The sequence below is a fragment of the Aethalodelphis obliquidens genome, unplaced genomic scaffold (genome assembly GCF_003676395.1).
Source record: "Aethalodelphis obliquidens isolate GAN/ISIS:26980383/991018 unplaced genomic scaffold, ASM367639v1 scaffold44, whole genome shotgun sequence".
NCBI lineage: Eukaryota > Metazoa > Chordata > Mammalia > Artiodactyla > Delphinidae > Aethalodelphis > Aethalodelphis obliquidens.
Genome location: NW_020837988.1, coordinates 9,444,643 through 9,458,724, shown reverse-complemented (window position 1 = coordinate 9,458,724; position 14,082 = coordinate 9,444,643). Strand labels below are relative to the sequence as shown.

Here is a 14,082-nt window from a genome sequence, read left to right as displayed (position 1 = left end):
GTTAGGAAGTTTTCCCGACGTTGATACACACCCTGATATAACGCACTGCAGAAAAGACCAAGCTCTGCCACAGGCTGACTTGCTTGGATCATCTGAGCGTGGCTGTGGTCCTTGGCGATCGAGGCTCTTTGTGTGTTTGCTAAAAGCTATGGGTGGCTTTCCCAGAATTTGCATACATCATGGATCCACTAAACTTTCTTACAATTTCATTGATGTCCTTTCCTTAAAGCTGGTCTGTGGGCCCCACTATGAGGACCCTGCCAAGCAAAGATACCAAAATGTTTTTCGTCTTGAAGAACTGACGTGCCTTCCTTTTTCACATAGCCAGTATTATCCTGCTGCATTCCCATGTTGTCCTGCCTTCCGGGAAACTTGTAGTAAAATGCAATGTTGTAGCTCAGCCCCAGCCTCCAAAGACTGGGGGAGAATGGAACTTACCTTTAGGCTGGAAGTGCAAAGTCTTGGCACGATCATAGATTCTGTGCTGAAACTGTCCAATGGAACACAGAACATCACAAAATTCGTGGCTTCCAGACCGTCAAGGGGAAATGGAAACCACCGGTGTGGCCTTTGGAGGGTGTTCGAGGTTGGAGGAGCTCTCTGCTACTGGAAGCCCGTCTGCAGTGCTCGACCTTAAGCACTGGGTTTGTTTGTACCCGTTTCATAGAAGAGAAGGCTGAGGACAAGGAAGCATAGCTCACTTACCTCCACTTGCACCGCTGGTAAATGGGAGGGTTGGGATTCAAAACCAGACCTGTTAGGATAAGCTTTCTTATGCTACAAGAATTGTTTGAGAGAAGCTAATGTAGGTTTATAAAACCCAAAGAATTTTAGGACCAGAAAAAGATTTTTTAAGACAACCTGGTTCTCCCTCCTCATCTGATGGACGAACAGGTCTGCCCTGCCAGTCCCTTGGAATGGATAGACTCCCCCACATGAAAGCAAGGGTCTGCCCTGAAAAGTTCCTGTTTAGTTAGGCACCTGAGTGGGAAATTACAGAGTGATTTCAGTATTTTATTAGGTGAATTGAAGCAGATATAAGTGAGATCATTCTGTGGTCAAATGCCTTACTTTAATATAAACTATTCTGAAATAGTGACTCTCTATGGTTTTCTGCTATGGTAGCTTTGGCTTTCCCTCATTCCACCTCAAATTAGTGAAAAGCACATGCACAGATGGGTTCATCAAGCCTTTGGAATGTTCTGGTACTTTGTTTGTTTACATTTTTAATGGCCTTTTTTGCTGGGGTGCATCTCTACGTGATCCAAAGTTATTCAGACCAACTCTGACCCTAACTTGTTCTCCTGGTCCATCCTTGTCAACCACACTTTCAGAAATGGGCAAGGCCTGCTTGGTCGGGAACATCCCAGAGTGTCCACAGGCTCATCGGCTGTGGACACTCATCTCGGAATGTTCTGGGAGCCTTGGAAAGGTTATCAGCTGGTTACAGATGTCTGGAGGGGGAAACACGCAGTTTGAAACTAACATAAAGCGTGTATGATCTACAGATAGAGAAACAGATCAATAGATACATCAATAGAGTCCACATAGAATTTGGGGGGTTTGAAGGGACCTTAGCATTTAATGTACCCCAAAGTTCCTCATATATCAGTACAGAAAGGTGAGACAGCCCACGAGTAAATGATTTGCAATGTGGTCATGTCCACAAGTTAGCAGCAAATCTGAGTCTGGGTCAGGTGTCTCAAGGCCTTGTACCACACCACGTAGACTGCTCTGTCCAGAGTCTGCACTGACAAGGGAGCTTTTCTTTACTCTGTAAAGATATTGGCATCTTTAGGGAGCCCCACAGGATTGGGCCTCCAATGTGGCCCATTCTTCTTGTTAGTACAGATATTGGCATCTTTAGGGAGCCCCAAAGAATTGGGCCTCCAATGTGGCCTGTCCTTCTTGTTAGTTACGTAGGCAAACACATGTTCTCTAGAACACGTAGAAAATGGCTTGAGGTGGATACCATGTAACTGGACTCAGCACACCTAAGTAGGAAGGCAGGACAAAAGATTCAGAAATAGCGAGACAGAACCTCTGCCCTAAGGAAGGGCCGGGCCATCCTTCCCAGAACCCCTGGAAAGGATTCTTCAGGAGACATCGTGGAGATGCTGGGGCACCCGGGGGAGGGAGTTCAGATCTGAGGAGATGGTGGATCTGGGAAGCTTTATGAATTGATTTTCACTCCAATTAAATCTTGGAAGACAAGGTAGAATTTCAACTTGGGTCATTGAAGGAGAGTGGGAAATGGCTTTGGACCTTGGCAGAGGAGAAGGGCCCACCTGTGAAAGGGCAGCTTGTTTGGATAGAGGGATGTAAAAACTGGTTTTATCGAAAAGAGATGTTTTTCTTTCCCATTGTCCTCATTGAGGCCGTGCCTTACGTTTGGTTTTCTGTGCTCCTCCTTTGCAGCAGGGCTGGGGGTGGACCACTTGGCTCCTGGCTGCCGTGGGTGACCAAGTTGTTGCCTTTGCTCCAAAATCAAAGCAAATTAAACTTGCTTTTGTCTGATTAAATTATACGGGGCTTCCCTGGCAGTCCAGTGGTTAAGATTTCGTCTTCCAATGCAGGGGGTGCGGGTTCAGTCCCTGGTCGGGGAGCTAAGATCCCACATGCCTCGCGGCCAAAAGACCAAAATATAAAACAGAAGCAATATTGTAACAAATTCAATAAAGACTTTTAAAATAGTCCACGTCAAAAAAACTTTAAAAAGTAAATATAAGTAAATAGATAGCATCCAGGTGAGAGCCAGGATCAAGGCCACAAAAACTCTCCCGTGGCCTGGCCCACACGTCCCACGCGTTCCTTTCCTTTTCCTGCATACATTTAGGAAGCAGGGGGTTATAAGCACATAGTTAATCTCAGCAAGACTCTCTTTGACACAGGTTGAGAGGCAGATCGTGGTGATAAATCTCTAAGGCTGTATGTGTGTATGTGTGTACATATATATATGTGTATATGTATGTATATGTGTGTTTGTCCACTTGAAACACTTACTGGATGAACCTAGCATCAGGAGACCATGTTCCTCAAAACATTGTTCTAGAATTTCAAGTTATCGGCATGAAATGATACCTACAGCTCTCTAATATCTAACTTTCCGTCTTCCTATTTGCAGTGAGAACTTATGTTCTCATTCCTAACGTGTATTTGTGGTTTCTCTTTTTCTTGATTAATCTCGCCAGACGTTTGCTCGTCTTGCTGTTGTTTTCAAACTGCTAGTTCTTGGTCTCATTTTCAGATCTAGGATGAGTTTTCCTGGGGCTTGGGGAGGGCTGGTCCTTCGTGTTTGCTTCTTTATTAACTCCTTCTTTCTTTATCCTGTGACGGTTGCTGTCCTTTTGTTTGAGTTCCGTGCTCAGCGCGTAGATGTCCATCTGTCTGTCTTAGAGCAGGTGTGGGATGCCAGCTCTCAATCCGCTGTGTGCAGACATGTGATTCTGTTCTCATCTCCGCCCAGACATTTCTCTGACAGGCCCTCATTCCTGCTTGGCAACAAGAAAACTAAATTTCACTCCCTTTAACCCAGTAAACAATTCCGTCAGGCGTTTCCCTCTAACAGCATCTGGTTTAAAGCTTCTTCTCTCTCAGATGTTAGTTAAACATCTGAGCCCATTCAGTTGCGAGCCCACAGCCTCCATCTGGTCCAGGCTCTTCCCAAGCCCAAGCGCAGCTTCCGGGGAGAAAAATGCAGCAGCCCTCCGGCCCCTTCCCATTCCAGGAACCCATGCCTGCAGAGTGCCGAGGGCGCCGGGCCGCAGGGTGTCACCCAGAGAAGTGCGTGCCCAAGGCTGGCTGCAGGCTGTGGGGTTGCAGGTTCCCGTCCGATTCTTGGTGACTTCTCTGGCGTCGCATGGTGACATCGTCCTCTCCTGTCTTAGGCATCGTCCTCTCCTTTAGGCCTCGTCCTTAGGCGGTCTTTGGGCATCGTCCTCTCCTGCCCTAGCCTCCCAGTGTTGGGATCCTACAGAGGCTCTGCTCAGCCACCCCTCTCATTCCTACGAGAAGGAGAACTCCCAGCTCACCATCCAGTGGGTGACACTTTGGCGGGGCGGGTCTGGTCCTCTAGCCACATCTGTGGCCTCCCTGGGTCCACAGGAACCTGAGGAATCCTGTCCTGCCCACCTTGACGTGATGAGGGGGCGGGTGGTGGGACCTGCCTCTGCCTGGCCCTGCTCACCCCGGCACTGACGTACCTGCAGGTTCTGTCTCTCGGCTACCTTCACGGGAGGGAGGTGCTTCTGCCGAACCCCAAGCCCTTCAGGCTTGAGGGAAGACGATCTTGTCCCTACGGGGGTAGGGGGGAACTTCACCCCGGCCCCCAGCACACAGTTTGCTGTCCTTTGTCACGTGGGACAATCTGCTGGGGTCGGGGTGGGGGCACGGGAGGGACAGCAAAGTGGTGCAGTGTCTTCAGTTACTGCTGAGAACCACCTTCCTTGCAGAACATACGAACGTGCTCTTCTTCCTCGTGATGTCTTCCCTCCGGAAGCAGAGTTCTGAAAGGGAGAGAAAGGCGGGGGTGTCGTCGGGCAGCCTCCAGTCTCGAAGACTTTCCCTTTCCTCTTTCCTTCCTGGTCCACAGTGAGAAATCATCCGGCCCTCTTGTTGTCCAGGACCGGCCCTGGTGTGTGAAACGGGAGTTAAGGGAATGAAGGGGAGGATCCCGCCTGCCTCTCCCAGCTTCCGACGGCTGCCGGCAAACCTCGGCGATCCTCGGCGTGTGGCTGCATCTCTGTCATCTCTGCCTCTGTGTCACATGGCCTCCGCCCTGTGTGCCTCTGCTTTCTCATAAGGACACTCTCATTGGATTAGGGCCCACCCTTACCCAGGAGGATCCCATGTAACTAATTACATCTACGAAGACTCTTTTTCTAAATAAAGTCTCACACACAATTCCAGGTGGATGTGCATCTTTGGGGGGCACTATCCAGCCCAGTATGGCGTGGGACTTTGGTCTCTGCCGAAGCTGTCACCTTCCCAGGATCTCTTGGTTCCTCCGCCAATGAGCAGGCCAGGCCTGGGGGGTAGTGGAATGTCTGCGGCTCACGTTCCTTTCCCTGGACTCTCCACCTGCCACGGAAGCGCCGCCACAGCTACAGGTGTTTTGGAGGCTGGAATGCAGTCTTACGGGCCCTGAATAATCTGAGCGTCACTGGCAACACCCACATCCTCACTCCCAGGAGACGATGGAACACTTCGACCATTGTTGTGAGTGGCTGTTCCTTTGAGCCCCAAAGCAAGAGACGTGGGAGGTCCAATGTCAGCTGACAGCGCTGAGTGGCCTGGGCTGCGTTTATGGTGTCTGGTGCCATTGTGCTTCTGCCTAGCCAGGTCGTGCACCGCATAGAGTGTCTGCCACCATGTGAGAGTGAGCGTCAGGCTTGGGGACCTAGTCTAGCTGAGGGTTTTCGGGTTCGGGGGAAACGTAGCTGTCACCTGGTCTATTGATGCTCCAGGTGGCTGCACGTTGCAATGACTTGGGAATTTTTAAAAGGACTGATGGCTGAGTCCCAATTCTAATGTGAATTAAGTATGTGACTCTATTAGAAATAGATTCTAATGTGAATCCTGGAAATGGGGTGTGGCCTGGGCTTTGGGGTTTTTTTAAGTCTATTTTTAAAAACAGCTTTATTTAGATATAATTAACACACGATTCACCCAGTTTCAAGTGCGCAATTCAGTGGTTTTCGGTAGAGTCACAGGGCTGTATATCCGTCATCACAGTCTTATCTGAGAACTTTTTTTTTGCCCCTAGAAGTCATCCCAGACTCATTAGCAGGCACACCCCATTACCACCCCCACTATTCTCTTAGCCCCAGGCAATCCACTTTCTCGAGATTTGTCTATTCTGGTCTTGCATATAAAAGGAATCATATGTATGAGGTCATCTGTAACCGGCTTATTTCCTAAACATAATGTTTTCAGGGCTCATCCACGTTGTAACGTTCCTTTTTATTGCTGAGTACTGTTCTGCTGTATGGACGTGCCATGTTTTATGTATCCATTCATCAGTGAAGGACATTTGGGTTCTTTCCACATCTTGGCTCTTATGAATAATGCTGCTACGAACATTTACGTACAAGTTTTTCTGCGGAACATTCTTTGCCTTAAATTTTACAACTTCCTGTCAATTTATGAATGTCTCAAAAGAAGAAGTTGGTTATCACCTCCCACTAATATAGGATAAACCAGCTTCCTCTTGGTAGTATTTGCTTCTCATATTTACTCTCGATCTTTCTGTAATGAAACAGAATCTCTTGTTATTAAAATGTAGCTTGATATCATTTTTTTGGTCCAATCTGATAACCTCTGTCATTTTACTGGCAAATTTAGTCCATTCACAATCATAATTACTATTCTGGATTTGTATCTACCATATTATGAAATTTCTTGTGCCACATTTCATATGTTTTCCTCTTTTCTTGTCTTTTTCTTTTTTTAATATTTATTTATTTATTTGGCTGCACCAGGTCTTAGTTGAGGCACACAGGATCTTTTAGTTGCGACATGCAGACTCTTAGTTGCGGCATGTGGGATCTAGTTCCCTGACCAGGGATCAAAGCTGGGCCCCTGCATTGCAAGCGTGGAGTCTTAGCCACTGAACCACCAAGGAAGTCCCTTTTCTTGTCTTTTTAATTGAGTTTTCTTTAGTTCATCCCTACCGCCCCTAGTTTGGAAGCTACATAGATGTGTATTCTTTTTTTAGTTAGCCTTACATTGTGAATACTTTGTCTAAAAGGAATGAATATTTCTCATCTACTCTCAGAAAATAGAGGAACCGTAGAATATTTCACCTTCTATCATCTCTCCCATTGTATATTTAAAAAAAAAAAAAAACTTTCTTTGAAACATTCATAAACTGACAGGAAATTGTAAAGATAGTACAGAGAGGTCCTGTGTACACTTCACCCAGTTTTCACCAGTGGTTACATCTTACGTAATTGTAGTATATCAAAACCAGGAAATTAACACTCATAAAATGTATGTATAGTCCTCTCATTTTATCAGATGTATAAATTTATGTAACCACCACAATCAAGATACAGGAGTGTTCCCTCACCACAAAGATCTCCTCACAGACATCCTTTCAATAGTCACACCCATGACCTTGTCCCCTACCACCTGTAACCCCTGGCAAGCACTGATCTGTTTTCCATTTCTATGATGTTGTCATTTTGACAAAATTATATAAAATCATCCTCTACGTGACCCTCGGAGATGGGCCTTTCTACGCGGCATAATGCTTCTGAGATCCATCCAAGTCGTTGTGTACATCAGTAATTCCTTCCCTCTTTTCGTTAAGCGCTATTCAACAGTATGGACGCACGAGTTTGTTTAACCGTCCTACTTCTACTGTAGGACATTTTGCTTGTTTCTACTTTTTGGCTACTCTGAATAAAAATTGCTATAAATAATCATATAAGGTTTTTATGTGGACATAAGTTTTCTTTCTCTAGGATAAATGCCCAAGACTACAACTGTTGGGTCATAGGATAACTGTTTGTTTAGATTTTAAAGAAACTACCAAACTTTTTCAAAGAGACGATGCCATTTTATGTTCCCACCAGCCATGCAGAAGGTATCCAGTTTTTCTGCATTTTCAGCATTGGGCATTAACATTATTTTTTATTTTAGGTGTTCTAATAAGTATGCAGTGATAGCTCTTTTTGGTTTTAATATTTCACTTCCCTAATGGTTTAGTTATGTTGAATGTACTTTCATGTCCTTATTTGCCATCTGTTTGCCTCTTCAGTGAAATATCTCTTCATTTTCTGACCTATTTTCTAATTGGATTTTTTTTTTTTTACTGTTGAGTGTTGAGAGTTCTTTATATATTCTAGATACTGGATACGTGGTTTGCAGATATTTTCCGCCAGTCTTAGCTTGCCTTTTCATCTTCTTAACAGGGTCTTTGAAAGAGCAAACATTTAGAATTTTGATGAAGTCCAGTGAATTTTTTCCTTTTTTTTTCCCCAAAGGTGTTGCTAATCTGAAAGCCATGGTCCTGGATGAGTAAAGCCCTCTCCCTGAGCCCGTCTGTCTCCCTGCATCCTCTGACAGCCTGAGTCTGAGAAGAATCCCCCTCACTGGGGGCGAGCTGGCCTTCCTGCCACTTTTCCTATGGGCTGCATTCTCGCTGTTTCAGCCACCGAGGCAGCCTGACCCTGCTTCCTTTGAACGACTCTTCAGGTATCTGAAATCAGCTTTCTGAGGTTCTTGTCTCCTCTTTTCCAAAGGAAGAGGGTGTCCACTTGCTGGGTCATTGGTTGGTCAGGCAGGATGTGTCGGATGGGCTGGGGATGCCTGGGCCCCTCCTGGCCCACTCCCTCCGCTCAGTACAGCAGGCCCCGGTCAGCCCTGTGGGGTGGACAGAATGAGGAAACCGAGACCCCTTGGTTTGCCTTAAAGAGTCTCTGGTTGTTTGCAAGCTCCGGACACGTTCCCAAATCCTGGCTCATGTGCCCCAAGAGGCCTCGTGGGCAGGCGGGCCCCAGGGAAGAGAAAAGCAGTGCCCTGCAAGTGTCACACCTGTGACAGGAGTGAGCCGGCCAGGCCTCCATTTGCTCACTTGTGGAGCAAAAGAGGCAGAATCTGCTGTGCAGGTGCCATGAAAGGGACTCAGGAATGCGGGGCCTCCAGCCTTCCGCTCAGCACAGAGGGACCTTAGTGACATCATGAGAGCAAGGACAGACACGGATGGAGCTCATCCCAAGCCAGGCCAGGCTCCAACACATTTAACCTCTCAACAGCCCAGAGCCAGCCCTGCCCGGTGCCTCGGCCCCACAGCTGCAGTGCAGGCCCAGACAGGTGTAGTGATGTGAGCAGTTCACCCGGCAGGTAAGCGGCAGAGAGTCTCCCGGCGATGTGGCTGGAGAGTGGGAGCCCGAGGCCACTGGGCTCGCTGCCCTCCTGCGTCCACTCGTGAGTAGAAGCTGCCTCCTATCCCAGGTGTGTGTTTGAATCAATGGGTCATCCTGCTTTTCTTCTGAGAACCACATGCGCAGACACCAGACCGATGAAGCTCCTGGGTTTGCATCTCTGTGGGGTGGTGTAACTCAGGCAACTCTGCTGCTGGGGCTGGTGAGGGGACGGCGCTCCCCCACGATCACGTTCATCCATCTGACAATTGGGAGACCAGCGAAGAATCTGGCCAAAATGGTAAGTCCTGAGGCTTGTTTGGGAACCATCAGGCCAAGCAAAACCAGATTGGAAACTATTTCCAGATCTCCATTCAGATCGCTGTCTTCGTGATTCCCAAAACTGAAGTGTAAACACAGAAATCCCCACTTAAAGTCTAAAAATGCTGTTCTTATAATTCTTCTAAAGACCTCAAATTGTGGAGTGTTTTTCTTCAAAATATTTTGAATCTTTGCCCCTGGGAATACTGTCTTTTTAAAATCAGAATCTTCAGTTTCCCATCTGGGCTCATGACTAGATAGATTTCCACGTCACTGGAGCCCAGATTTTTCATCTCTAATACCCTCTTCCAGGTCGGCGGCCCCAGACACTTGCCCAGGGCTGCTTTCTGCCCCGCATGCCTGGTCCTGGGGCAGGCTGATGGTTCCCTCCACTACACCTGGCCAGTTCTGGTCACTCCTGACGGCTCTCCCTTCTTGGGGCTGCCAACAAAGCCCCACAAACCGGGGGGCTTAAAACATCTCACAGTCTGGAGGCCAGAAGTCCAAAATCAAGGCATTAGCAGGGCTGTGCTGTCCTTGGAGGTGTAGGGGAGGGTCCTGCCAGGCCTCTTCCAGCCTCTGGTGGCCCCAAGCATTCCTTGGCTTGTGGCCACATCACCCCAATTCTGTCTCCATCCTCACATGGCCTCATCTGGGTCTGTGTCTCAAATCTCCCTCTGCTTTTATCTTATAAGGACACCAGTCTTTGGATTTGGGCCCCACCCTAAATGGAGTTGGGTTTCATCTCAGAATCCTTTACTTAGTTACATCTGCAAAAACCCTTTTTACAAATGAGGTCATGTAAGGTTCTAGGCAGACAGGACTTGGACATATCTTTTTTTGAACAACTTCTTTGAGATGTAATTCACATGCCATATAATTCACCCATTTAGTGTACAATTCAATGGTTGTTCATGTATCACATTAATTTTTAAAAATTGTGGTAAAAAATATACACATATCTGGGGTCACCTCATCTCTCACCTGCTGCACTGGCCATGGGCTTGACTCATGGGCATGGGGTGGGGAGGGGGGCCATTTCCCTTCATTTTCAGTTATTCCCTTGGGTCAGCCTGTGTGGCCCTTGGGCTGCCTTTGTGGGCATTGTGTGACAGCCATAGGGCAAAGCCCAGGGCTGACCATGTGATCAGAGGACTGAAGTCCCCCTCACCCCCGCGGGTCCTGGGCATACTTGTGACACCTGAATGGGGAAGGGGGTGATTCCTCAGCGGGATGTTTTGGCTCTGCCCATCTCTCACCCTTGCTGTCCGGGGTCCGTCAGGGGCTCCCTGGTCCGGCCTCTGCATTGTGGTCCCCTGTGCTGCGTCCTTCCTGGTTCCCTTCTCTCTTCCTGGAGACGCACCTGGCCTGGCCTGTTCTGCCCGGATAGGTTTGGGCTGGATGGTCACTGATATTACACTCTGACCCTTTCTGTAAGTGTTGCTCTCCGGATGACTTATATATATGTTTATGGGGTTTCTTTTTAATACCCCAGTACGTTATTTAAATGATAAGAGACTGACACAGAGGCTTTTGCCGAGATTTCGGGCAGGTGGGCATTTTCCTTCCTTTGAAACCTGGCTGCCTCTGTAAGGGGTCGGATGAGGCAGCTGAGGAGCAGCTGCTGCATCGCTGGGGAAGTGCAGATGGGGTGGGGCCACGGGTCACAGAAGTGGCGCTAGGAGGCTGAGGAAACAGCTGACAGCTCAGCCCTCCATCACCTGTGAAAATGGCAGGAAAAAAGCAGAATGTTCCATGTCATTTAGCCAGTCCCACGTAGCTGATTTTCTGGGGCACTTTAGCCAGGAGGACACGCTCCCGCATTTGCTCTGAGGCCATATTATCTCACGCCTGGGATTTCAGAAGAGCTGTCACCCTCTGGCTGTACCCATGGCAACGGGAGACCCAGCATCAGGAGCGCTCTCTCAGTGTCTGCATTCAGCACCGAGGGATGTGGAGGGGGGGCGCTTTGGGAACAGAATAGACCCTGGCAGTCACTGGGTCCAGACCCCTCCTTCGAGGGCGTAGCAGGGAGCCACCAACGGGAAGGGAAGGGCCGAGGAAGACCTGTCTTCTGACTCCTTGCCGGACCCCTGCTAGCCCTGCTGCTCCTCCCTCAGGGGAGGCTTCCGGTACTTTCTCCCTTGTTGGACATTAACTGTCAAGAGGCGCCAACAGCTATGGGAAGGGAAGGAGAAGAGTCCGTAAGGCCATGAGAAAGGGGAACCAGAAGGGTTGGAGGAAAGCCAGAATGTTCCAGAATCTGCGGGAAGCAGGGGCTATCCAATACAACAAGCAAGTCAGGTTAGATAATTAGCAAATGCAGCATTTGTTTGGAATCCACCTAAAAGATCATCCCTAATTTGAGCTTATTTCTATGAACATTCCCTGGACCTAGTAATTAGGGAGCAACCTTTCCCTCTGAGATTTTTGTCATTCTGGAGATGTCCTATTATGCAGACAGTGAAGGGAAGCAGCACGATGGATAGAACGTTTTTTTTTCCTAAGCCACGAACCATCCTTGGCTTCTGCAGTTTCTCCCTAGCATTGCAAGTTAGTAGCTCTTGTGCTTTAAGTCTTCCCCAGAAATGTTTAACAATAGCAAAAAATATATAAACAGGCAAAACCCAGACTTATAGCTACAGACTTGATTTCTACATGGCAGAAGCTAGGTTTTCTTTGTCTTTTATCGCACGTTTCCAGGTCTACATATTGTCTGGCCTGTGCACCGTTGGTTTTTATAAGTTTTGGGATTTGACCTGTTGTGAAAACTATTCTTGCCACGTACATACATGTAATAACACCTAATTACTACTTAATATTCTATTTGTTAATTCAACAACCATTTAAGTTTTTTCTGTATCCAAGGCAGTGTGCTGAGCAGTTACAGTTCAATGGGGAAAACAGTGTCCCTGCTCCCAAAGGCACATGGACAGTATTCCAGGACAGGGGAATCAGGACATGATGGGAGCATGTGTACATTGTGTTTAGACCAGAGGGGCCAGTGGTCACTTATTTGGAAGGAGGCAGGGGGTCAGAAAGTCTTCCTCGAAGCAAAGCCTCTCTCTGGCCATTCAACATTCTCAAATCCTTTATGCCGTGGTTCTTCTATATTTTATCAGAAAACCTTCAGCAGTAGGTCAGTGCCACAAGCTGTCCATCTGCGTTTCTATACCCGGTTGCTGAGCCCCGTGAGAAGCCATCTCATCCGCTAAACATCCAGTTTAATTGCTCATAAGTTCCACCTTCCATAAAACACTGAACACATTCAGCCAGGTTCTCTGCCACTTTATAACATGGACCACCTTTCCTCCAGTTCCCAAAGTCAGCTCCATCCCTTTAACTGACTGTTAATCCCATTCCTGGTCATTCCCCCGTGACAGCAACTTCATGCTATTCCATCAGTGGCTGTCTTCCTACTGGCCAGTCTTGGCCCCATGGGGGATTGATTCATGCCCCTGAACCCCTAGATTTGCACCTGCCTGAGTGCTGTGTGGTTTCCCACAGGCGTCCTTTACTGTGTCTTCAGAGACTTCTCAGTGTGAGAGACACACAGTGCAGGAGAGGCAAAGTACTGTCAGGCTACAAGGCCATGAAGCTTGTGGCTGGAAGGTGGACCACCAGGATGTGAAGAAGACGCCAGAGGGTGTGATACAGTCCACCCGTCGCACTGCGCAGATCCACTCGTTCCTCACGTCACGTCCAATCCATCTCAGAGCCCTCCAGGTGGTGGCAAGAATCAATAGCATTTCAGGTATCTTGGTGTCACCATCAGACTCGATATCCACCAGCCCTCAAAATTCGGGGTGTCCCCCTTTTCCCAGTGAATACTCTGATAAACGGCTGTAAGTCCATTTAAGGAAGAGTTAAGGGGCCTTTATGATAAACACCTGTGGTGCCAGTGCAGGGGCTCTTTCTCAGGAGGACCAGTGTCCTCCCTTCATCAGTGGACTCTTGGTGCGTGAAACTGACCCAACGTGATTTTCCACTGAATGGCTGATTTCAACCTTCTGTTCACCAGCTCTAGATTTTTGTCTTGGTTCCACTAATTCCCTGCCCATCCCAATGGCCTTTTAGCTCTGCTGTCCATTATAGTTGTTATGTCTACCTGACCACTGTCCAGTGAGGACTGCCACCTGCCTTCTCCACTCTGTAATCACATCATCATCTTCACTGACACTGGGGAGCCCAGTCCCATGGCTGGACCCCTACTGTAAACTGCAGGCCCACAGAGGACAGCCAGCCTGGAGCCTCTCAAACATGTCAATGCCCCTCTCACCAATGCATTTCCTATTGCTTTTGTAAAGGGGGTGTCCTTTGAGCTTTGCTGGGGAACACAGTCAGGTGGTAAGTTCTTTCATCTCACACAGCAAAGTCATCCTAACATTGCCCCTTCCCTGAGCCCTCTGTCCCTTACCTCAGTGCTCTGCCAAGGCAGTTCCAGCCTCTCTGCCTAATTTACTGCAGGTCATCATGATGCACAAGCTTCATGGCCCCATCCCGGCAGGGCAGTAAGGCGGGCTCCAGGCCTTCTCCAGCCTCTAAACTAAGCTGGAGATGTTCAGTCCAAGTCTGAAGATCTGAGAACCGGGGGGCCGATGGGGTAAGTCTCAGACTGAGTTTGAAGGCCTGAGAATCAGATGTCTGAGGGGAGGAGGAGGTGGACGTCTGCACTCAAGCAGGGAGCAAATTCACCTTTCCTCTGCCTTTTTGTTCTACTCAGACCCTCCACAGAGTGGATGATGCCCACCCACGTCGGGGAGGGCCATCTTCTTTCCTCCGTCCACCAGTTCAAATGCTCATCTCTTCCAGAAAGACACACCCAGAGATAATGTTTGACCAGCTATCTGGGCATCCCTTAGCCCAACCAAATTGACACACAAAATTAAACATC

At 48.2% G+C, this 14,082-nt stretch overlaps 1 protein-coding gene across 1 annotated transcript in view; it reads left to right on the top strand.

Moving 5' to 3' along the window:
• Nucleotides 1-14,082, top strand: part of DNAH17 (dynein axonemal heavy chain 17) — a 162,196-nt gene that overhangs the window by 2,944 nt on the left and 145,170 nt on the right. Inside the window, exon 2 of the mRNA XM_027080880.1 lies at nucleotides 7,989-8,199. The gene's annotated coding sequence lies outside the window, so the exon portion shown is untranslated. The remainder of the gene's footprint in view (nucleotides 1-7,988; nucleotides 8,200-14,082) is intronic.